Consider the following 26,987-nt stretch of genomic DNA (forward strand, 5'->3'; position numbering starts at 1 on the left):
AGCCACAGGTGTCCCGTAGCTTATTTTCATATTTAGTAATACAGTACAACTGTATTAAAACTTAAAAATATAAGGGAATGTAGCACAGAGGCAATTGTATCTGACTGAGCCACCCAGGGGCCCTGATAGTAATGGGGTTTTAAAAAGAGTTGCATTAGTTTATGACCAATGTTATTATCTGACAGAATATAAACTGAGATTACTACTAATAATTTTATTAAAGTTCAACTTTGATTCCTTATATCACAGAATTAGTTATTTTTAGTGATATATACTATATATTTTTTTAATTGTTATAAGCATACATTTTGGCTATTGATGAGATATAAGTAACTTAGTGGTTTTAGCCAGGAAAAATAAACCAATCTTCACAAATTAAAAACAAAAATCGTTGTATTCATAAGAAAACAAAATAATAATTGTTCACTGGGCAGGAAGAGCAGAAAGGACAAGAGGTTTTGTTTTCGTTTTTGTTTGGTTTGATTTTTTGTTTTTAGAAGCAGCAGTAAAAATTTTACCTAATAAAATATAAGACCTTTTGGCCTGGCATGCAGAGTTTATAAGTTGTTATTCCATCTTAAGAAGTAAAAAGTTGAAGAAACTAGAAAATCAACAACTCTTCTTAGATCCATCACTGAAGTGAAGTTACAGGGAAAAACACTGCCCTCAAAATTGGAGGAAAACTGGCACATACTGAGAAGAATAACTTACTAGAGAAGAAACAGAGGAGTAAAAACCTTCATGGGAGCTAGTGCTGGGGTCGGAAGCCTGAACTGTGATGGACAGTATACATCCTGAATACAAGTTCACTGTCAGTCAGGCACATGGATTATAAATATGGCTTAAGTTTTCATTTTATTAATGCAGTCATTCAATAACCAGTTTTAATTTTTTTTAATTTTTTCAGTTCTTCTCCAGTTTTTTTGATATAACTGACATATAACATTGCATATGTTTAATTTATACAATATAAATTATGATATATGTTGTAAAATAATTACCACCATAAATTTAGTTAACCTACATCCCATCATGAAGTTACAATTTTTTTTCTTGTGGTGACTCTTAAGATCTATACTCTTAGCAACTTCCAAATATACAAAACCATACTGTTAGCTACAGTCATCATGAATAACCAGTTGTTTATTTAATGTTAATCAGATCTAATTATTTTTCTTTATGGCTAATGCTTTTACCATTTTATTTAAGAAATCCTGAACACAAGTTCACAAATATAGTCATATGTTTAAGAGGCCTTATGATTTTAGCTTCTACATTTACAGTTATATTTTATCTGCCATCATTGTGGGTGTGTGTGTGTGTGACTTGAAGAAGGAGATCAAAGTTTATTTTTGCAGTATGGGCTATCTAGTTGTTCCAGTAACATTTGTTGGGAAAAAAAAAAAAAACACCTTTCCTTCCCCCACAAAAATTGCATTGACACCTTTACTATATGCATTAGACCAATTTTGAACTTTTGCTTGGGTTTCAAAGATCTATATATTCATCCCTTTACCTGCTTCCCATTGTCATTTTTACAGTATCTTAAAAGAGGGTCTTAAAACCAGTTTCTGGGATTCAAACTAGTATCCCAACTCTCCATGTGTGTGGACACCATGGAGTCCAGGAAAACATCTGTTTGTCTGACATTCTGACATTCATTTGTCTATCCCTGCTTTTATTCTCTCTGTCATATTTTTAAGAGTTATTCTTGAACTGTAACAGGAAAAATAAATTGAAATATATGAACATGGATTTACCCTTTCATTGCTGTTACTTGATCATCTCTCTGAGTATCATTGTTTATCTTCTTCAGGAGGTGTGCTGCCATTATTTTAGTTGTTATGGCAGAAATAGAAAAAGAGAGAATGGGTCAAATTTTAAATTTGATTACATAAAAAAGAGATATTTGAATAGTCTCAAAAGTAATATTTAATGGAGAGAAGTATATCTAAATGCTTTATGCTCCTTAGCCCAGCAAGAACCAGGACTGGAAGTATAAAAGAGAAAATTATATTATAGTCACGATTAGGAGTCTGGTTTTAAAACATGCCTGCAAACTCCTTTATATTTGTCTATCAGATAGTGGAATTTATTTTTCTTCCACTTAAATATAGGCTAGCCTGTGTGAACCTCTGCTAATAAGTAGAATTAACAAAAGAGAAACTGTTTGACTGTTGATACTAGATTAGGAAAGGTCTAATTCTTTCTTTTAGGACATTCATGTTGGCAACCCAACCATGTTGCAAGGTGCCCAAGCCACACAGAGAGGTCACGTGTCATATTACACTGTAGTACAACCTTTGTTAATAATTTACAGCCAACATCGACCAGGAGATACGTGATGAATCAGGCTTCAGATCATTCCTGCATCCATCTAGCGTCCAGTAATTCCAACCTAATGCTGAAGGAAGCAAAATAAGCTGTATCCTCAAAGCCCTGCTCAAATTGAAGATCTGTGATTTTAAAAAAGCAAATGGGGCACCTGGGTGGCTCAGTCAGTTAAGCGCCAGACTTCAGCTCGGGTCATGATCTCACGGTTTGTGGGTTTGAGTCCCACGTTGGGCTCTGTGTTGACAGGTCAGAGCCTGGAGCCTGCTTTGGATTCTGTGTCTCCCTCTATCTCTCCCCCCACTCCAGCTTGTGCTCTGTCTCTCTATCCCTAAAAAAATAAATAAACAGTTTTTAAAGATTTAAAAATAATTCCTCCAAACACTCAATATTGCACTAGTTTGCCTCACAGAAATACATACCCAGAATGAATTTAGTTACCAGGAGTGGTGCTATAATAGCGAAACACTTTGAATGGGAGAGAGTGGCTTAGGCCCAGGTGGTGGGAGAAATTAAAAGGACACTGAGAGTCACAGACACTGTGAACAGAGGCTTGGTGGCCCTTGAGAAGGATGTTGTTGGGAGACAAAAGGAACATGAGAAAAATGTTATTGGAAGGTGGGAAGTTTAATGATAGTCACCTTTGTTAACATGAAAAATTAAAAAAAAAATGAACTTGATGATCTAATTAAGAATATTCCAGATAGAGTGTTAAAGTTGCCATCTGGTTTCTTCTAGTTGCTCACATGAAAACATAAAAGAAGACAGCATAAAGAAAACTTTTTTTTTTTTTTTGCATAAAGGAAACAGAACTCTCAGGTTTTGGTTTGACAATAAAACCATTTGGCATCTACATACTCTGCAGTTAGCAAATGATTCTAAAAAATAAAAAAAAAATGTTTTTTGAGCTGATATCAAATTCAAGGCATTATCAGGAAAATACAGTCTACAGAAGATTCTCAGGGCAAGACCGTAAGTATATCACAGATATACTTATTGTGGTTTCAAATAGACAACAGTCGCTCTAAACATCTTACTGCCATGTCCCACTCATGTTCTTTATTACATAATAGGGCCTGTCCTCACAACCGTACAGGAAGCCAAAGATAGTGTTAAAGAACTAAACAAGGAGGCCATTAGACAAGTGACTCTAACATCTTGGTAGCCTATATAAGCAAACGTAAGTCAGAGTCAATATGCTCAAATCCAAGAAAGTGAAAATTAAGAACAACCAATCGTAGCCAACAAGGCTGTCTCAAATAAGGCGATTGCTTACACTAGAATGAATCAAATAATTGCTTTGTTTTGCTTCTGTGTGTTCTCTATAGCAAACTTGTTCCTAGCTCTTGTCAGTGGAGCACCCCTAACCACTTTCTGTTGGGCACTGCCCAATTCAAATCAATGTTTGATTTGAATGTTTATTTTTTATGTTTTTTTTAATGTTTATTTATTTTTGGGAGAGAGAGAGAGAGAGTGTGTGTGAGCAGGGGAGGGGCAGAGAGAGAGGGAGACACAGAATCCAAAGCAGATTCCAGGTTCCAAGCTGTCAGCACAGAGCTGGACTCAGGGCTCAAATTCAAGAGCCATAGAAACTCTAAACATTTTAATGCACCTCAGTTTTCTTTTTAACAATAGGAATGAACTTATGTTGATGAGATTGGTGAGTGCAGATTTTGTTTGCGGGAACAAATGTTATTGATACAGAAAACCTGCAAGAATTTTGAGAGAACATATTGGTGAAACATTACCAGCTTGAACTAAGACAGAGGCAAAACAAAATAGTCTATTGACCTTTAACTAGTATGGGCGTGGCACATGCTGAGAAAACTGTTCAACTCCAAATCCTAATCATTTCTTTTTTTTTTTTCTAAAGATGTATTTATTTGGGGGAGCACACAGGTGGGGGAGGGGCAGAGAGAGGGGGACAGAGGATCTGAAGCAGACTCTGCACTGACAGGCTGACAGCAATACCCTGATGTGGGGCTCAAGCCCACTAACCATGAGATATGACCGGAAAGGAAGTCAGATGCTCAACCCACTGAGCCACCCAGGTGCCCCATGCAAATACTAATCATTTCTAATGGAAAAGAAATGAGAATGCAGACAGTAGAATCAAGAACTTGAAGGTGCATCCAAGAGCCATCCAGAATCACTCCCAGCCCATAGAATTGAGCCCTAATCAAAAAGCATGGAGCATGGTCTTGGCTGGATTTTAAATTTGTTGTATGTATATAATCTGTGGGTGTTCCCCTTTTTGAATGGGATGGTCCATAATAGCCAATCCTAGGCCAACCTCACCATCTTAATATTATTTGGCCGGGGTTGGGGCGGGGGGCAGTGGCAGGAGGTGGCGGTGCTGCAAAGGAGTACATCATTTGTCTTTTAAGTTACCAGGTCTTCAGACACAGGGGGATTGTTCTGGGGGGGCTCCACTGAAGGTATTGTACCTGAAAAGACTCATCTACATCTGGATAAATTTAGATGATGAAATGTTGAGCTTCAAGCTGAACATAATTCCATAATAAATGAGACTTTCCTGGGGTCATGAGAGATGGGTTAGTAAACTTCACATGTGGGAAGAATAGAAATAGATGGCAGATTATGGCAAACTCATTGGCATTTCTCTCCATCAAAAGATGGATTCTAATTTCCCTTCTTTAAAATATGACCTGACCTGGGGTGCCTGGGTGGCTCAGTCGGTTGAGGGTCCGACTTTGGCTCAGGTCATGATCTCACAGTTCATGGGTTTGAGTCCCGCATTGGGCTCTGTGCTGACAGCTCAGAGCCTGGAGCCTGCTTCAGATTCTGTGTCTCCCTCTCTCTCTACCCCTCTCTCGCGTGTGCTCTCTCTTGCTCTCAAAAATAAAAAAAAATAAACATTAAAAAAATTAAAAAAAAAATATGACCTGGCCTTAATGACTTATTTCTAATTAATCAATGTCATGTAAATGATGATTGATGAATTGCAAAGATAGTTTCAAAAAGGCAAAGCCACTTTTACCCTCCCATTTCCCTCTTAGAATATTTAAACTTTGTACACAGTCACCTAATTGAAAGGAATCCAGGACAATGTGGAGAGGGCAGGTGTAGATGCTTTGACTGGCATCCCCTCCACTTAATCCCAGGCTATAGTCAGGACCAATCACTAGTCATGTGATTCACTTCATATATCTATCTGTCATTTTGGAGAAACGGAAACGATGGAACTCTGAAGGATTAACTACATATCTAGTTATCCAAAAGAATCATTTATAATGAAAGAAGAATATTTCAATCAAAAGATTATTTAAAATGGTAAAGACTCATTTCTCTACTAATAGAGCTCTGTGATGGCTCATAAAAGAGATCGGCTCAGCTCTTAAGGAAAGAAAATTTTCTTTTTCTGTATATATCTGAGTTCATTTCAGTAAACTGCAATCCCACTACAATTTTTGAATCCATATTTTTAAATGTTCAGTGAAGAGTCACAAATATATTTTGCAAAAATAAGCCTGCCTATACCTTATGCTATTCAAGATTTTATAATTCATTAAACCAAAACTGTGTTATAATTGTGCAACATAAAGATTAAAGTTATGACTTTAGTTAAATGTATGTGCTCCATATTACTGAAATAAGGAATGAAAGGTTGAGGACATTTATAGATCTGAGGAATATAAACAGGCTATTAAGAACAGAATATTAACATGGAAATAAAGAATCCCTGTCTCTTCTGATGAAGTGAGGGAAATATCCAGAAGGATATAACAGCCTGTAACACAGAAATAAAAGTACTGAAAATGACTTCTTGTAAACCACTAAATAGTTTTCAAGCTCTTTGAGACTTGCCTTTTACTTCTTGTATATGTTAAAATAGTAGATAGCTTTCTGTTGCATTGGAAAAATATGAAGACTGCCATGCAAACTGCTGAAAACTCTCTTTTTAAGTATCTTTCTCTTTGTCTTCCCTGCCTTTTACCTAATTTGTGGACCCTCATTCTCTTTCTCTGTTGCTGTTTTAAGCTTGTGTGGGAATAGGATAAAATATGTAGGGTAACTGGTATAACACGTACATTTAATCTCATTGTAAACTCACTTAAATTCTAAATGCCTAATGCCTTCTATTTCTATTTTTGTTGTTATTGATTGTTAATGAAAGGGTGATGGGTTTCAGGGATCGCTAAACAGTTGTACCCTATTGTTTGAAGAAAACTAAGTACATAAGTAGGGAAGATACTTGACTGGCTTTAAAAAGGATATTTAAATTTCAGATTATGAGGGAAATGAAAGCATTATCCTAAAGTGAACAAAATTTCACTGGCCCCCAAATGTCTAAGTGTTCCCTCTTCCCTCTGTGGGTTTCTCTGTACTGCCTCCTCTTGCTTCCCTGTGTACTCAGAACTTGCATTATGGGGAATGTTACTAGGAATGCTATGAATTTCTTTACCATTATATAGTTCTTAGGAAGCATTGCATTTCAGATTCTCTAGATTCAGATTCTGTAAAGAAGAAAAGAACAATCAACAAAACTGCTGAACTTAAAAGAAAAAAAATGCTAATTAGTAAAGAGTTGTAAATGGGTTTGTTTACTTTAGGACCCTTGATTTCTTCCTGTTGTTCTTGAGTTTTCCCACTCTGATTTCTACATCCATCATATTTCATTTCTCTGAAATCAGCTTATGCGCTTAATGGTCCAGACTGGGCAATCAATGTTGATTGAAATCAACTTTCAAATTGATGCAAGAGGTCCACTGCTGCTCTAAGAACCAGCTGTGTAAATCTAAGAGAAAGAGAACTGTCAGCTTTTTCCTTATGTATTTTTACATTTTCTTAAGCATACTGCTATTATAATGACCAAGTAAGCACTTATATCTAGAAAAGAAATCGTTGTTGTAAACACCAAAGGTTATACCTTCAAATCCCTCCACTCTTACATGATGTTAGACAAAAATAAAAATTACTGCTGGCTTGTTAGCAACCACTTAGAAACTATCTGATTTCTTGGATACAAGGATTAGGGTGCATGTTGCTGTGGTGCTTATTGAGAATATGCTATTTCCAAGGTATACTCATGGAAAGAGTGCCTTTTGTGTTGCTATGGAAGAAGGGCCCTATTTTCAAAGTCATCCAACCTAGGGTACTTCTAATTACAACTTGATGTTGGTTTTACAGAGAGAAGGCTCACAGCTGGGCAAGGCGAGATTGTTTCATTTCTCTCCCAATGGGATATCTATGTTTGGCCTTCAGAATTGAAACCAGGGAGGCTGCATTATATGCTTTCACTTGGTTGCCCTGGGGTGAATATAAGACATCATCTTTTTCTGTGAGAGATTTTTATTTGCTCTGTGTGGTTTCTTCTCCTTTACCTTAGCCTCCATGAAATCCCTCACTTTTTGCTACCAAAAACAAGTGACAAATCTCTTATTAAAATATAATCATTATTTGCCTCTGTAGTTTTAGTTCAATTTTTTAAAACATTGTTTTGTCTTTATGTCACACATTTTTTAATAGACTTTATATTTTAGGGAAGTTTTAAGTTCATAGCAAAATTGAGCAGAAGGTGTAGAGATTTCCCATTGTCCCGGTTGTCCACATAGATGCAGGCTCTCCCACTGTCAAAATCCCCCACCAGAACAGTACCCTTGTTACAATTTATCAACCCATACTGGCATATCACCATCACCCAAAATCCATAGTTTACATTAGAGCTCTCTCCTGGTGTTGATTCTCTATGAGTTTTGATAAATGTATAATGACAAGTACCCAACATTATAATATTGTACAGAGTAGTTCCACTGCATAAAAATGTTTTATGCTCCACTAATTTATCCTTCTCTCCTCCCTAACACCTATCAACCACTGATCCTTTTTCTTGTCTCAATAGTTTTGCCTTTTCCAAGATGTCATATAGTTGGAGTCATACAGAAGGCTTTTCAGATTGCTTCTTGAACTTGGTAATATGTATTTAATATTTACCCATGACCTTGTGCACATACCTCTTTATGCTGTTGCTGTCACAAATTACATCTTTATATATTACTTTCACATTATCATAGATTTATAACATTAGTTTATGTATTTATCATTTACATTATGTAGAAAATAAAGAAAACAGTTACAAACCAAAAACACAATAAATAATACCAGACTTTATATTTATTAATGTAGTTACATTTACCAGAGTTCTTTATTTCTTTATATGGTTTCAAATTACTGTCTATTATCCTTTTGTTTAAGGCTGAAGGACAAACTTTAGCATTTCTTGTAGGACAGGTCTACTTGCAAGGAATTCCTTTAGCTTTTTTTTTTTTTCTTTAATCTGGATGTCTTAATTTCATCCTCATTTTTGAAGGATAGTTTGGCCACATACAGAATTCTTGACAGTTCTTTTTTCCTACTTTTCTTTCAACACTTTAAAAATTCCATCCCACTCCTTTCTAGCCTCCATGGCTTCTGATGAGAAATCTGCAATTAATCTTATTAAGGATTCCACCCACTCCCCAGGCCCCATCCCCCACCCCAGTACATGATGAGTCACTGTTCTCACACTGCTTCTTCTTTTGTCCTTGACCGTCAATAATTTGATTATAATGTACCTTGGCATGGATCTCTTTGTATTTATCCTTTTTGGATTTCATTTAGCTTCCTGAAAGAATAGATACATGTCTTTGATCATATCTTAGTCATTTCTTGGAATATTCTTTCTACCCTACTCTTTCTCTTCTTTCCTTCTGGGATTGTGATTATGCTATTCTTGGTTCACTAACCGTGTCTCACAAGTCTTTATTCATCATTTTTATATTTTCTTTTTGTTCCCAAGACCAGATAATTTCAATTCACCATCATCAAGTCACTGATTCTTTCTTCTGTCTGCTCAAATTGGCTATTGAAATCCTCTAGTAGTGAATTTCATTTGTCAAACTTTTAAGGCCCAGAAATTCTATTTGGTTTGCTTTCTCTTTATTGATGTTCTCTATTTGATCATACATTTTCCTTCCGGTTGCCTATACATCTTTTTCTAGGATCTCCTTAGCTCTTTGAACATATTTAAGACATTGATTTAACGTTTTTGTATAATAATTCTGATCTATCTTCCTTCAGGAACAGTTTCTTCTGTATATGGGCCATATATTCTTCATTCTTCATTATTCATATTTTTTGTTTAAACTAGAAATTTGAGTATTTTAATATGGAGACTCTAGAAATCATATTCTCCTATTCTTCAGTTTTTGTTTTGTTGTTTGCTGTAGGCTATGGCTGTTTCCTTGTTAAGTAATTTTCATAAGGAATTTTTTTAATGTTTATGTATTTATTTTTCAGAGAGAGCACGTGCACAAGTGGGTGGGGGGCAGAGAGACACAGAATGTGAAGCAGGTTACAGGCTTTGAACTGTCAATGCAGAGCCTGATGTGGGGCTCGAACCCACAACTGTGAGATCATGACCTGAGCCAAAGTTGGATTCTCAACTGACTGAGCCACCCAAGTGTCCCAATTTCATAAAGTATTTTTGTAAAGTCTGTATGCATTTCAATGCATGGTTTCTGAAGTATCTATTCCTTTAGCTTTGTGTTCAGCCTGTGTTTTCACAGATATTTTCTTGTACTTGAAGAGCTGAGACAGAGAGGAAAAGAGAGAGAGAACACATACACAAAAAGTTTGACAGAGATTTCTTTGAATACCTATTGCAAAATAAACGAAAGCAAAGGTAAGAGCTTTTGCAGATTGGCTCTATGTTGGGACACTCCTTCAACACTTAGCCATGCTCATTAAACTCTGCCTTAGAGGCATCTGCATGGCTCAGTAGGTTAAGCATCCAACTTCTGCTCAGGTCATGATGTCATGGCCTGTGGGTTTGAGCCCCATGTTGAGTCCTGTGCTGATAGTTCAGAGACTGGAGCCTGCTTCACATTCTGTGTCTCCCTCTCTTTCTGTCCCTTACCCACTCACACTCTGTCTCTCTCTCTCTCAAAAAAAAATAGACATTAAAAAAATTTTAAGAAAATAAAATTCTGCCTTAGTCTTCATTTTCCACTTGCATTGAGACTAGAGATCAGCTAGAGGTGAATGCTTCGGTTCTTCTAAGGGCTTTCTGCACATGTGTCTTATTTTCTTCACAACAATTAAAGTAGCATTTTCACTGTGAAAGAACTTGAACTTTTTTTTTTGACAGATCTTGAAGTCTGACTTTCTCTATATTAAGATTTATACTGAACAACCCAAGCAAATTTTAAATTAGTAAATGCTAAAACATCAACCAGTTTATAGCTATAATTCATGATTTCTATTGGTGTAATAATTAAACATACACTAATTCAAGAGAGTTTGTGGATCAATAGAAGAATGTGTAACACTCTTCTGTGTATAGGACTTGAGACTCCAAAAGTTTTTACTACACACTATTTAAAAACTATATGAACTGTGCTAGTTTATAAAGATATAAAGATTATATCTTTAATCAAATGTACAGAGTTGTACTCATTTTAGTTACATAGTAGTCAATATAACAAACATCATGTTAACAAAGAATATTTTAATACTATTTCTGGAGAAATTAATGGGTCTTACATTCTCACCAATATAAACTCCATACACACAGAAATGTAGGCATATTAAATACACACATTATTCAAGTACATTGCCCAACAAACTAGTAACAATTCAAGTATTTGTCTCATTTTCTTTACAATTATTTTACTATTTAAAAGTTACATGAATCGGGACACTTGAGTGGCTCAGTTGGTTGGGCATCTGACTTCAGCTCAGGTCATGATCTCACAGTCCGTGAGTTTGAACCCTGTGTTGGGATCTGTGCTGACAGCTCAGACCCTGGAGCCTGTTTCAGATTTGGTGTCTCCCTCTCTCTCTGCCCCTCCCCAATTCACACTCTATCTCTGTCTCTCTCAAAAACACGCATTAAAAATTTTTTTTAAAAGTTACATGAATCAAAATACCAAATCCCTGAATATCATAAATGCAAAAATGCCAAATAAGTTACTTTCAAATAAGTTAAACCTGATAATTTTGAAAAGGCAGATATATTCATAATAGAGAGCACTTGTATTGCAACATTTAAACACAGGTAAGAAATCAGCTAGTTGGTTTCTGTATGTTTGGCACTAAGGCATATTTATATTATACATATATGTGCATGTGTGTGTGTGTGTGTGTGTGTGTGTGTATACTGCATATATACTGTATTTATACAGTATATATACAGTAAAACCTTGGTATGAGAGCATAATTCATTCCAGAAACATGCTTGTAATCCATAGCACTTGTATATCAAAGAGAATTTCAAGAACCATTGACTCAGTTGTGATCATGTGACATTCGTTGTCACATACTACTCAGATTGCAAGACATCGTTCATTTATCAAGTTAAATTTTCTTAGAAATGTTTGCTCATCTTGCAGAACAGTCACAGAACAAGTTACTCATAATCCAAGGTTTATGAATATATATATATACACACAGTATATAAACTCAGGAGTGTTGTACTGGCAACATTTTGTTAAGATCACCAAGAAGCATAATAGTGCAATCATAATGTGTAGAAAGAAAAAAGAAAGAAGTCAAAAAGCAGAGAGAAAATACCTCCAATGTTTCTGATTACTTTACATCTATCTGGAGGAAAGACTCATTCCTCCCCTTATATTCCAGAAAGTAGCTCTCTGCTAATCTAATAACTCTTGTGGTTTTGGTTTAAGCCAGCTTCACTATGTTCTCTAATAGGTAACTAAAGGAGTCTTAATGTGACACAATACTTTTCAAAGTAATAAATTATGACTGGCCTGGGAAACTCTTGTTTATCTGTGTGCTCTGTGATTTGACCCTTATGTTTCTAGGACACTCTGTTCTTTCAAAGTAGGGAAAATTCACCTACTTTGAATGATCAACACTGAGATAATCTCAAATTTATTTCAGAAACTAAAAAAGGTTATGATCTAAAATAAAATAATAGCAAGACAACATATATTTTGAGTAGCTATAGAATTGCTGATGTGGGCTCAAAGGCTATTTAGTTTTTGCCATCCAATTCAGTAATAAAATGATGAGCCAAGGGAAAAGGAAAGCGATGGAAATATACTCTGAGTGCATATTTGCTATTACTCTTTCACTGACTTTACCTCATTAGTAAATCAAGATGAGTACTGTATTAGCTCAGCATCTAAAGGATGCATTCCTGTAAATAATGTTTCAATTGCAAATCTTCTTGAGTTTTCTATGTTATCCCATAGGGCTACAAGATGACCAAGTAACTGGCAGGAAATTTTATACTCCTGTTATTGATCATAGTATGAAAAGAAAACAATAAAGACATCAATAATACATGATACCTGATGACATCTTTATATCATGGCTAATAAAGATGATTTGGAATAGCCCATTGACATTTTCTATGCCCAGGACCCAGAGTAAATATATAATTTAGTCTTGCTGTATTGAGTTGAGGGCATTTTCTTTTTTGAAAATTGTGACATTATTCATGTTGCCAAAGATAAGGCCTGCCCTAGCTTTCAGATTTTAAAGCTTAGTTATTAAATTTGGCTTCAAGGTGAAGTGTGGGGAGGTAAATGGGAGTGATTGAGAGATTGCAGATGACAGTTTGGGTCTCTAATTACAGAACTGAAACAAATCAAAATGTGGAGCCAAAGAAATATGGCAGTTCCACTTTGCAGATAGTAAACTTTAATTGTAACCCCCACTATTTGGTGAAGTGGTTTTACTTAATTATTCAACAAATAAGTAGTCACTGGCAAAAAAAAAAAAGCTTTTTTGACATTTATTTGATGAGTTTTTTATTAAGAGATATTTAGTTTTGTTTATCAGGTATTTATTACACACTTGGTACTTGTCCAATATAGATTTCTGTGGTGACAAGAAACTATAAATATACAATCTATATTAAAAAAAAATACTGGCCTGCTCTATGACAGTGAATTTTTGTCTAGTGACATTCTATTCTTAAAGTCATCATTAAATAAAAGAATATTTTACACTGTTGCTTAAAATAAAAGGATATTTAAAGAAAGGAAAGCATCACAGGTAGAGAATTCTTCTCAAATTAATGAAATAAAAATTTACATATATTCTATAAAAATTCAGCATATGTTTAATACTATGAAGGTTCATTTTCTTATTGTGTAGCATACCTTGATGCAATCAAAGGTATAATAATAAATAAACTACATGAATACAGTAGTAATAGTGTTACTATTACTATTACTGTTAGTAATTAGTATTACTAATACTATAACTATTAATAATAGTAATAGTTAATAAATAAACTACATGAATACTCACAGAAAAATGTGGCAAAACATAAACACTCTAGATTGTTTTGGAAAAGCAATTCATTGAGATAAGATGAGAGAGATGATGAACAAATGAGGGCAAAATAGCTTTGTTTTAGTTTGTTTGGCTTTAGGGAGAGCTGAATAATAGGGGAAGATATCCTTAATTTGTATACCACACTAGAGAAAACCAGTTCTTCTTCCATGTTTCTCATTTACTCTCACACTACTGGCATATTCACAACATTTCTGGTACCAGGTGTGTGCCCCCCACCCCAAGAAGCCTGAAACAGCAGCTGGGTTTCCTACACTTCAACTTAATTCCAACAATACCTTGGAGATACTGTCAGATCACGCAGGTTAAGGACTCAGTCCCACAAGCCTGCCCCCCACTTCAGATATCAATCACACATAGTAGGTCTCCAGATTGCCCACAACTTCTCTCCAAGTTGTCTATAAATCAGAGGTTCCCATGACATCCTTCTCCCTGGATTGAATTAATTGTTAGAATAGTTCACAAAACTCAGGCAAACACTTACTTACATTTAACTAGTTTAGTAAAGGATATGATAAAGGATAAATGAAGAGCCAGATGAAGAGAGATACGTTTATGGAGGTCTCATAATGTAGACATAATTGATCATTAACTTCATTTCCAGCCCCTCACTCTCCTCCAGAAAAGTGAGGGTGATGGAAGTTGACTATTCCAACTTCTAATCATGGCTTGGTCTTCAAGGAGGGTAGCCCCACCCTGTAGCCCATCTAGTTACCTCACTAGAACAGAAGATACTCCTAGTGCTCTTATCCCTCAGGAATTTGCAAGCCTTGTGGAGCTCTGTGCCAGAAAGGGGTGGGGGCAGAGACCCATATATTATAATTTTAAATATACTATTATGCACATGCTAATGTATGATGGTAGTGATGGAGAGGTCAGGTAATTTGGTATTTTATGGCTTACAGAAGAATGTAAGAATATTCTTCATTTACCTAAAATATATTTTAACTTAGATTATTAGCAAAAGCTTAGCAATTCTTAAAATTCTAATTCAATCTCACTTCTGTTTCCCTGACAGCTTGACCCACAGAGAGCTCCTTTTCCTTTTAATTGTTCCTATTACTATTTGATGATTAGCATATACTGTCTTACGCTGGAAACACCCTTCATGTGGTGCCTGGGTGGTTCAGTTGGTTAAGCATCCAACTTTGGCTCAGGTCATGATCATGGTTTGTGAGTTCAAGCCCTGTGTTCGTCTCTCTGCTATCAGATCAGAACCTGCTTTGGATCCTTTATCCCCCTCTCTCTCTGCCCCTCCCTTGCTCATTCTCTCTCAAAAATAAACATTACAAAAAATGCCCTTCATTGTTTTTATTCTATTGTCCCTACTTAATACAATGTGATATATCACCTCTGTGTAATCACGTGGTTTCACATTTATACCACACCTTGTGCCTTATATCTTGCACATCAAATAGTAATTGCTTTATGAATACATAAAATGATTGATTTCCTTGTTTTGACTAGTGAAGTTATGACTAGACAGATGAGTTCTGAAGTCTCTTTCCTCTTTAGGTTTCTAAGTTAATATAACTTCACAGGAAATCATTTATAAATTTTGATGAATGCTATTTATTCTAACTTCCTAGAGAAGCATTTAACCTTGAAATTAGCCTGAATTGTACACAAATAAACTATGAATTTTACATTTATTGCCAGATTGAATGAATATCCTGGGGATCAATTTGTGAATTTACATATACTCTTTGCTTTGGATTAATATATTTTAGATAATGTTAATCAAATTCTGGTCCTATAATATGAGCAAAAGCCATCTCCCTAACGTGACTTCTTCCTTTATATCTGCTATATCTTTTACATAAATTTAGAAATGCTTCATCACCAAAACAAAACAAAACAACATGTTTCACACAGCAACACATAGTAAACCTTTAATAAACATTATTTTATTATTACAAAAAAAGGAAAGAAGGAAGAAAAATAAGAATAAGATAGGAAGGAAGTAAAGATTGAATGAAGGTTAGATGAAAGGAAAGAAGGAAAGGAGGAAGTATTAAAGAAGAAAATTATTCATGATACTTGTTAAAGATGATAAGGCAGACTTTATTTAGGGGAGCTATCAGGATAGGTGTAGGGACCAATGTAATGTGCCTTGCAGTGAGGGAGAGAGTTTGGGCTCAATACTGAATACAACAAGGAAAAGTAGGAATTTATAGCCAAAGAATAGGAGTGTGTGTGCAATGGATAGAAAATTAATTAAGAGAAAATATCATGAGTAAGGGAGGGATTCTAGCTAAACAGACCCACAGGATTCTTACTGAAGACAGGCCATGGTGTTTGGATATCCCCTGGGAGATGTTGGAGGATAGGGAATCTGATCATATATCAAGGACTATTAGCTTTCTAGGGTGGAGAATTCTGGTTAAACTAAGTTAGCAAGAATTTTGCTAAAATTGGACAGTACAGAAGTGAACACAGAAGTCCAAAACTTGATGGATAGTTGTTAAAGAGCTCAGAAGAGCCTGATTAGAATTTGGTCAAGGAAGAAGGAAGGAAGACAGATATGATTATGAAGCTTCTTTACAAATGGCATCCATGAGGTGTATAATCTTCCCAGAAGCAACAAGCTGCTTAAAGAAAAAGAGAAAAGTCTAAATTGGGCAATTTTAAATATGAGGATATTTGTAGAACCATGATTTTGTGAATTTTGTTCTGCTAGCAGAAATTCCCAATGAACTTGCACCTGCAAAACTGCATACTGCAAAACACATTCAGCATGTCATTCTGTGTGCACAAAAGATCAGGTTACACATTTAAGAGGTTTTAGGGTTTAAAGATATTATCATTAACATTATAAGTGTCTTGAAAAGCGTAAAATCGGACTTGGAATTCTGGGAGTTAGAAAAGTACTGTACATTGTATGTTGCTTTTCTTGATAGACTTTCTATCGGTTATTTCTATCAGCATACATGCACTCCAAAATTGAAAAAAATTTCAGAAATTAAGATTTCCCACCAGAATATATCTTCTTTTTCTTAATATTAGACACTTATCTCTAAAAACTACACTAAGGACATTTCTGTGATCCTGAGATCTGTATTCTATAATAGCTCAAATACTTCGGGAGCAGGGAGCTATTACATTGTTGATTCTTTGCCAAGTTTCTTGGAAATATTAGCATATATAAACCCTAGCCTTAGGATTATAAATGGATTATATCCTCTGTTGTTTGCACTTTTATTTAACTCCCCCCACTAATAGGTCACTTCTCAGGCAAACAGCACTAAACCCACTGTAGGCATTATAATATAGTTTTGCCTTTCTCAAAGCTTGTGAAACCAGCCCAGCTGGCCTGAATATTTATGGAATATTACAACACCCCTCAGGATTTTAAATCTATTTTTTCCTGATTTTCAGTAGCTAATATAATTATTTTTTGCATAGCAGAGGAAGATTAATAACAGATGTGCAGAATATTTTAAATACAGTAGTATCCAATATGTTTTTGCATATATGTATTTCCTTTTTGGCATATTTTCAAAAGTTCTTCCTTTCCATTGCACTAAAATTGATATTTCTATCTGTGAGATATATGATGATCATATGGCATTGTGTTATTTTATCCATTGATTCCTAGTATAAGTACTGTCAAAACTTAGCATAAAAAAACAGTGGAAATTCTTCCTTCCTGGGGCACAGATGGAAATGAATTTTTATTATAAGGAAACAGGAAGACAAACTTTGCCTTTGGATTTCTATGACCATGTATAATATATGGAATTAGTAGGCAATTTGCCTTTATTATAAATGATAGAATGCTGAGTCACTGCCAGAATGGAAAGTGGTAAATTTTTGTTGCTAAGTTTGTCTTTGGTAAGAGCTAATCAAACAGAATTATGCTCCCATAGAAAGATTTCTGTTGCCTTCCAGTTTAATGCATTTTTTAAGTTTTCAGAGATTTTTTTTAAAACTAAGTTTTTAGGCTGATAATTTCTTAAAAGCAACTATTAAGGAGGAGAATATGTAAGAACCATACATTCTGTCCCAGCTTGACTTTGTGCTCACTCACCCTCTCTTAAAATAACCTAAATAACACACACACACACACACACACACACACACACACACACACACAGGCTGAGGATAAGGGAAAATCTTTGATGGTGTATTGCACCTGAATAGGTGTCGTGAGTTGAATCATGTCCCCTCACAATTCATATGCTGAGGTCCTAACCCCCAGTTACTCACAATGTGACCTGATTTGAAGATCTTTTCAGAAGTCATTAGAATCTAAGGCCTCTTGTGGGTTCCTGGGCATAATTCCAATATGGGGTGTGGGGTGGGTTATACTAATATATATATATTATATATATTTATATTTATATATGTATATTTATATTTATATATGTATATTTATATTTATATATGTATATATATATTTTTTATATATACTATATATATATACACATATATATATACATACATATGTATATGTATATGTATACTGTATATATATATATACACAGATTTATTTTATTTCTGCTCTACTTATATGTATATTTTTTATTTAAAAAAAACAAGAGTTCATACAGATAACTCTAACTCTCATCTAGCCCCACATGGTTCATTCTAGGCTTACTCCAGTTCTTTCACCCTCTCTCTCTCTCCACCCCTCTCTTTCTCCCTCTTTCTCTCTCTAGCTTATTTCTCTAAGAGTAAGAAACCTGGCTGCCATTATCTACATTTTACTTATTTGTTCCACCCTGGTATATACACACATTGGTTTCTAAATATCAGTACATATTATATGGGAAACTAACTTACCAACTAGAGTACAATGTGATGTATAGTTCTTTTAGTCATTTTCCTTATAGTATCCAAGCAAAACTGTTACCCAAAAATTACTTAGGTGAAATACTTTTTCTGTACTTTCTTATGTGACGTTATGTCATATATATATAATATATAGTTGAATTTGTTTCATAGAGTCTGAATTCAATCCTGATAACAATTATTTATTTATTTATTTATTCTTGAGAGAGAGAGAGAGAGAGCATGCACATACATGTGAGTGAGGGAGGGACAAAGGGACATGGAGAGAGACAGAATCCCAAGCAGACTCCACATCTAGCACAGAGCCTGATGCAGGGCTTGATCACATGACCATGAGATCATAACCTGAGGTGAAATCGAGAGCCAAACACTTAACTGACTGAGCCACCCAGGTGCCCCGATTAGAATTTTTAATCAAAAAAGTTTGGGTCATTCAGGTCTCACATTTCTTTTTCTTTTTTTTAAGAATTTTCTTTTCTTTTCTTTTCTTTTCTTTTTCTTTTCTGTTCTTTTCTTTCTTTCTTTCTTTCTTTCTTTCTTTCTTTCTTTCTTTCTTTCTTTAGAAGAGGGGGGAGAGAGAGAGAGACAGAGAGACACAGAGAGAGAGAGAAGGAGCACAAACACAGGAGGGGCAGAGAGAGAGAGAGAGAGAGAGGGAGAGAGAATCCCAAGCAGATTCCGTGTTGTCAGCACAAAGCTGGATGTGGGGCTCGAACTCACAAACCATGAGATCATGACCTGCGCTGAAATCAAGAGTCAAGCTCTTCACAGACTGAGCTACCCAGATGCCCACTCAGGTCTCACATTTCAATACTGAGGTATCTTATTAGAAACAACTCTGTGGAAGAATGGAATCCTTTATGTAATGTAGTTGCATGGACAATAAGGAGATAACGCCCTATCATTCAGAATCCCAGGAAATACCATGTTATGTTGTTGTTTCAATATAGCCACCATACTGATCTGCATTGTATTGCAGATGGTTGTATTGTATTGCAATGGTTTGATGACTTAGGAAAAAATAAAACCTGCGAGTAAGATCTGGGTTTCTCAATTGTAAGGAAAATGCACAAACCATAGCATCTGTAGTGACAATAAATAGCTTTTAGCTTTAAAATAATAAACGGTCTGGTTGTTTACATAATTTGGTATAAAGACATTTTCTCATGAAATAAACACCTAAACAGAAACCAAAGTGTGGTATGAAGTATGTAACACATAAAATATTCATATGCAGATCAAAATGTTCTAGTCTCTCTGGCAATTAGGTTGGTTCTGGCCAACAGATCTGGCCAACAGACTACAAGAGGAAGTGACTTGTGTCAACTAAAAACTAATATGCATCTTCTATCCCTACCTTCCCTGCCAATTACATTCAAGTTACAAGAAAAAGAAAGGCTATCTGAATTGCTTTAGACTTGATAAAAGTAAGAAATAAACCTTTATTAATGCGATTAGAAAAGCTAGTGTAATTCTACTACAAAAGATAATTGTGTGTTTCATTCCAGATTCATTCAAACAATTGCTTCAAATATTTTCATGGTTTGCTTATGGTATACAATGTGTTATCCCTGCCTGTTGTGTTGTCCAAGTGGATGATCAGTTAGTGATGTGTATGAGAACATTCTTTTTTTTTTTTTTAATGTTTATCCATTTTGAGAGAGAGGGAGCACAAGTGAGTGAGAGGCAGAGAGGGAGAGAGACAGAAGATTCAAAGAGTGCTCTGTCCTGACAGCAGCAATGCAGGGCTCAAACTCACGAATTGTGAGATCATGACCTGAGCTTAAGTCAGACGCTTAACCCACTGAGCCACCCAGGCGCCCCTATATGAGAACATTCTTAAATGCCTCCTACTAACTGCCACTGGATTATGACATCTTTTTCAGTATTCCCTGTTCAGTTAAGTCTTGTGTCTCCAAAACTAGAGAGGTAGTTGTGTAACTGAAAGTCTTTAGACAGGCATTGGAGAGTGACAAATTTGACCTTGTGCTCTACACCAGCAATTACTTTTGATGTGTCTTTCGCCAAAGATATAAATCTTACTTGACAGTGCTTTTGAGGATTACAGGTAATAGATTTATAAAATTGCTGTCAGAGGGCAGGCACTCTGACCTCATAATTATTTTTTATTATTATTATTTATTCTTGTTCTTATTCTTCCTTTCATTCTTATATCTCACTTAGGATAAAACAGGAGGCTAGTATTTTCTCAGCACCAACTCATTCACTTTAGGCTGGGAGTTAACTTAGCACAATAAAAGATGTCATATGCATTTCTTCTGTGGTAAAATGCTCAGTGGAGAACCAGTCTGATTCAGTCTGAGGATTGCAGGAATCTGGGGTATGTATAGGGATCAAGTGTTACAAAAAAATCAAGGGACTCATACAGTAAGGTATTAGCTAAATACTAATTACTATCATCTATTATTAGAGATTTATGTTGGCATTTATTTTTCTATATAGTTATTTGATTAATATAGCTCTGTAAATGTCATTAACTTGTCCTCTTTCACACTTAAAACAATCCAAGATCTATGGCAGGTAAACAAAGAGACTAGCTCTTCTGATTCCAGAACCAGACACTTTCTTTGCATAATGCTATTACTCTGGGGGAAAATATTACATAGATAGATATAGATCACATATAGATATAGATGATATAGATATAGATAGATATAGATATAGATGATATAGATAGATAGATGATAGATAGATAGATAGATAGATAGATAGATATAGATATAGATATAGATATGTAGATATAGACAGATGGTTGGCCATAAACTTCTGTGTTGAAGGCCAGACATGAATTTCCCCACAGAGATACAGCAAGTTGGTATGTATACATCAATCAATTGATAGATCAATAGATAGATAGTCACCTCCTGAAAATATTTGCTGAAGGCCAGCGTACCCACATACCTACTATATGGGATCTCAGTATTACTCAGGAAAAATGAATTTCTCACAGTTTACCTCGTCTTGCTGCTTTTTTTCCCACCAGGGATTTGTATCTAACTAATAAAATAAGCATGAATGTGCATGTGAAAGAGCTGCTTAAAGACATTGATCTGTATGAGGAAAGAGAGGATGTAAGAAATAATGGCATCAAGTTCTAACACAGAATGTTTGGAATCTGTGGGTTAAGCTCACAGTCTCCACTTTTTTTTTCCTGAAATGTTGGGTTTTTTATTTTTGTTTCTCAGAAAGATGGTTTTCAAGATGTGCAGTTCAGGGAAGGATTCTGTGTCTGTTTGAGGTAATAAGTAACGAAAGTACTGCTCTGCGTGTGGTGTGCAGCAATGCATGTGAAGGTATTTGTTATTTCATCAACATGGAGATCATGGGTCCAAGGATGTGGTAGGGAATAAGAAGGTATTGATTTTCATTTATGAGGTCAATTAACACAATGGGTTTTCTTCTAGTCTATTCTGTTGATGAATTAATTACCTCCTTCTCTGATACAGACATTTCATATTAGGCAGCATGATATGCTTAATGTTGGAGCCAGTCTACTCAGCTAGATGCCAATTTTCCATTTATGCCTTTTAATTGCTATACCAGTGAAATCATATCTTCATGTTGAGATTTCTTGCTGATGGAAACATAAGAATTTCTATGAACTAAAGCAAAATAAATACAAATAACCTATTAGGGCAATACTCTGTATTCTGTCAGCTCCCCTTTAGTGGAAGTGGTCAATGGTATGAACAATGAGAAAAGAGAAGTAAGTAGTTCAACCGTAATATGTTAAAAAGCACTGTGACTATCACTGGTGTGCACTTTAACATCAGAAGTAGCATGCCCCTTTTGGTAAGATTATCATTTATAGACTGGTTCAACATGAGACAATAGTTGAGAAGAGAAGGAAGAGAAAATGAGTTTATAATGAGAATGCCACATATGTTGGGCCAAGACCGGGGGCAGACCTGAGGGTGGAGATGCACCTAATGTAATAATGAGAACACAGTTAGTCACTACCCTTAGACACTCACAGAGACAAGCAGGTTACCAAATGACTGACCTGGGTCAGGTATTACAGTAACAGGTGGGTTAAATGGGTGAAAGGACAATAAATGTCACACTAAAGGGGGCAAAGATTACTTATTTCAAACCATAGGAAAACATACCCGTGTGTCCAGATGTTTTTCACAAGATACCAGGAATATAGATTTTTATTCAAAACCTCCAAGTTAATGATTTTTAAGTTATTATGAATTCCAAGGTAACTTTCCTGTGGCCTTGTTTTGAACCAGTAGCTGCTAGTTTGCCACTTATATCAACTATGCTTGAGAGCTTTCTTCCCAGCCCCCCACAAATTTGTAGTTTCACCAACTTTGTATTTCCAAAATTTGTGTACTTAGTAATGCAGGCATAAGCTTACTGAGAGTTTAGGCAGCTGATCTTTAAATCAAACCTACTGCCCAGAATATGCATTGCAATGAAAACTTTTCTAGTGTGGTAGGTATAATAAGTTCGTAGAAGTGCGAATGCTTGTGAAGTAAGTAAAGGAATTGCTAAGGAGGTTCTGGCACTAAGCCTGCAGGCATGATTTTTGCAAAAGTCCTAGAGTGCCCTCTTTGACCTCATATTCATCAAAACCTTTGGAAACATACCTTATGAATGTCAAAGATCTGGTGTTACCAGATCCTTTAAGTGTCATTAAGATATTTGAGGTTATAATGGTTAGAAATGTGAAATGGGGGAAAACACTAAGTTCATAAAGATGCTCTGAAAATTGAAAAATAATGTCATCTAAATCATGTTTGAATCCCTTGTAAAACCAAAGGTCTTAACAGAGCTTTAAGACATTCTTAGGCCAGTGTTTGTCTACCATCAGAGAATCTCTGCCATCCAATCATCCATCCTTTGTTCTGATTTCTATAAGGGCAGTCACATAGGCATTTAATGAAACACGCAAATTATGATTTATAAGCCTTTTTTTTTGGAAGTCACATTATATAGTCCATCTCTTTACAGCACAGTAAACTCTGGAATATAGATCTATGGATCTGTTTCTGTAACTTAGAAAAAATATGACTGGCATATAGAAAGGTTAGAATAAATATTACTTAAGTTTATTATGAGTACCCTCATTATCTATTGTAAGGATATATTTGATTTGCTAATTTGTCCTTTATACAGCTTTTGAGTGTAATCAAATGGTATGGGAAGACTAGCTAGTTAAATAAATAGAGATTTAGCTGTTTTTGTTTTCCCTCTTTCTTTTGCTTTTTTTTACTTGCCATTAAAGTCCTTCCTGATTGGTAAGAAAACTTTACATCCATCTTCTTTAGCTTAAGAGTCTTTAGTGTAACCATGATTTATGATCTACAATGGAATAGTAGCCAATATCTGAAAACATCTGTACTTGAGCCATCTGTTTATGTCTAAATACCAGATGCTATATATGTTGAAAATTTATATTTACTGAAATTGCCTTAATACATGTACTTAGCCTGCTAACAACACTGCAGCTAACAAAAAACACAGACTAGAAATGTTTTTGAGTCATGGATAGATTAAATGCATCTCATCATGTCTCTCAGGACATTGAATATAATGCCCTAGTAGGTAATAGAGGAAATATAACAGAACTTTATCTAAGCACTTAAAAGGTTTGTGGCCGGTGAAAATAATTGGGTTCTGTGATTAGGTAAATGTTTCCTCAAAGAGAAAAACAGGGAAGACTCTGTATTACTAGTGGCCATAGAATTAATGAGAACCCTGATAAATATTTTCAATATATCTATAGGCATTCTGGGGTTGGGGGAAGATGCTGTATTAGACCCATTAAAAATTCAAAAATTATTTATCATTAAAATGACAATTAATATTTATATAAGAAATCAAAATAAATATTTAATTCCCCCTTCAAATTTTCTCACACATATTTGATCACAGAATTCACTTTCTCCCCTAGTTTCCTGGACAGCATCTTAAGCCATTGATTGCTAAAGTGTTGATCTCAGGGCATCTGTATCTTACCATTTAAATTTTGAATAAGTCTGTTTTACTGCCAGATTTGAAAAGCTCCTACATAGATGATGAAACTGGAGGGAAGGGGGCACCTGGGTGACTCAGTCAGCTAAGCATCTGACTCTTGATTTCGGTTCAGGTCATGGTCTCATGGTTCGTGAGATTGAGCCCCACATTGGGCTCCATGTGCTGACAGCATGGAGTCTGCTTGTGATTCTCTCTCTCCCTCTCCCTCTGCCCCTCCCTTGCTCATGCTCTCTCTCTCAATCTCTCTCTCTCTCTCTCTCTCTCTCTCTCAGTCTGTCTCAAAATAAACAAAACAAACAAACAAACAAAAAGAAACTGGAGGGAGGAAAAGCAGAAACTATGGAACAAAAGCATATTTGATAATGTCTTCTGGCTTTACATTGTACATAAGAAAGTTAACTAACCTCTACACAAAAGACTTTGAGTTTGCAATATTCTCAGGAGAACTATCCGTCAAAATAGATTATTTCATGCATGTGTCATTGTTTAAAACTGGAGATTTACTTCTTTTACTTAGAGAGCTAGGTCCAATTAATCTATAACTCCCTTAGAAATGAATTGATTAGGGGTGCCTGGGTGGCTCAGTCAGTTAAATGTCTGACTTCGGCTCAGGTCATGATCTCACAGTTTGTGGGTTCAAGCCCCGCATCAGGCTCTGTGCTGACAGCTCAGAGCCTGGAGCCTGCTTCAGATTCTTTGTCTCCGCCTCTCTCTGCCCCTCCCCTGCTCACACACTCTTTCTCTCTCTTTCTCTAAAAAATAAAATAAGAACATAAATTAAAGAAAAAATTAAATAAAAAAAAAAGAAATGAACTGATTAACAAGTATTACACCTTAGGATGCCTCTGAGAAAAGCCTGGTGTCCTTAATAATATAATAAAGCAAATAACCAGCAATAATTTTGCATTATAAACTATATATATATATATATATATATATATATATATATACACATCTCATACATACATATATACATACACACAATATATATATAACACAAATACAGATATTTGTTGTTGTTGTTATATATTGGAAGCAGGCAAAAATCCATTTGTTCCAGTTTCATCTCTTGGATTTCATATAAATACAAAATTAATCTGTGTTACCTGAAGTGTAGCTTAACTTCTGCAAGACTCTGGCACAATAAACTATAAACCATGGCTCACCAAGTTGGTTGAACAACACTCTTCCTTCACTCAGCTTACTCTGTGTTTATACAGGAATGTGTGTTATTATGATTATGTACACACTAACATTTTTCTATATACTCCAAGCTCAAGGGTTGTAATTGAATAGAATGAAAAACTGAGACAAAATACCCTGAAGAAATTTAGAAATATTCCATTTTAAAATAGAAAGAGCAAGAAACAAACTTGAAAATAATTTGATTTCAAGCCCGATGGACTAAAAATAAGGAAGGATAACAAATAAACCTGCTAACTCATGGATTGAACACTGTATTCAGAGAAGCCAGAGAAAACCACTACACTATGCATTTTCCTTAACTCTGACATCTTATCTCCTGCCAAGTCATTTCACTTCCAGTTGGATAGAGAATAAAATAGCATATGACCAGGAAAATGATTTTTTTTAGCCTTTCTTCAGTTGTGTAGCTGAGAAATAAAAAGTGCAAATATTTGAATTTTGTATCTCCAGAAATGGACTTTTTCCTAAGTGGAAAACTTATGAATAAAATTAAATGCAAATTATTTTTAAATTGTCACAATTTATTTTTCTACTTATTAAAATAAACACAACTGGTGACATGAATGCTCAGTTCTGCTTTATGTAGCTATTTATTTTAGGAAAATAAAAATTCAAAACCCTACATTTCTTGATGTTATCACCGTGAATTTCCTTTCAATCATTAACAAATAAAGTGGAACTCTTAGCAATAATTCTGTCCTTTAGCTGTTTGTACTGTCACTATGATGGCAGCTGAATACACCATTTGTTTTCAGGAAAATGATGCCTTCCTTGCAACAAACTGGCTTAAAGCCTGCTTTCCTACTGTATTAATGTTTGTGTTTGTGTTTGTACAAAAATCTCCATTAATATGGTTGCTTTCAATATTTCAAGTGTCAAACTTTAGACACTTTTAAATTGACCAAAAATAAAAATATTTCACTATGTAGAGTAGAACACAGATAAATAATATAAAAATCTGATTTTAAAATACTCTATTCAGCATCAGATACAAGGTGCTGTTATTTATATATCAAAGCAGCACAGCTCTGAGATATTTCAGGGGAAATGACAGTGTCAGGGTGAGAAAAACCTTACTCATATCAGAGAAGGAATATGTTACTCCAGGTTTCAAAACCTATATGGCATTGTCATCAACAATTAAGTTATCAGCAAAACAATCTCAAATATTTAGTTGAGAAATGACAGATCTTCTTTGATTTAAATATATCTTTTGTAAAGAAATCAATTCCTTCAGAGGGCACAGGATATTGGCTCAACTGGTCAGGTACAAATATAAGAAATACATTGATAATCAGTCCATTACACAGGCATGGGCACTT

Source organism: Panthera onca, chromosome A1 (genome assembly GCF_046562875.1).
Source record: "Panthera onca isolate mPanOnc1 chromosome A1, mPanOnc1 haplotype 2, whole genome shotgun sequence".
In the NCBI taxonomy this organism is placed as follows: domain Eukaryota; kingdom Metazoa; phylum Chordata; class Mammalia; order Carnivora; family Felidae; genus Panthera; species Panthera onca.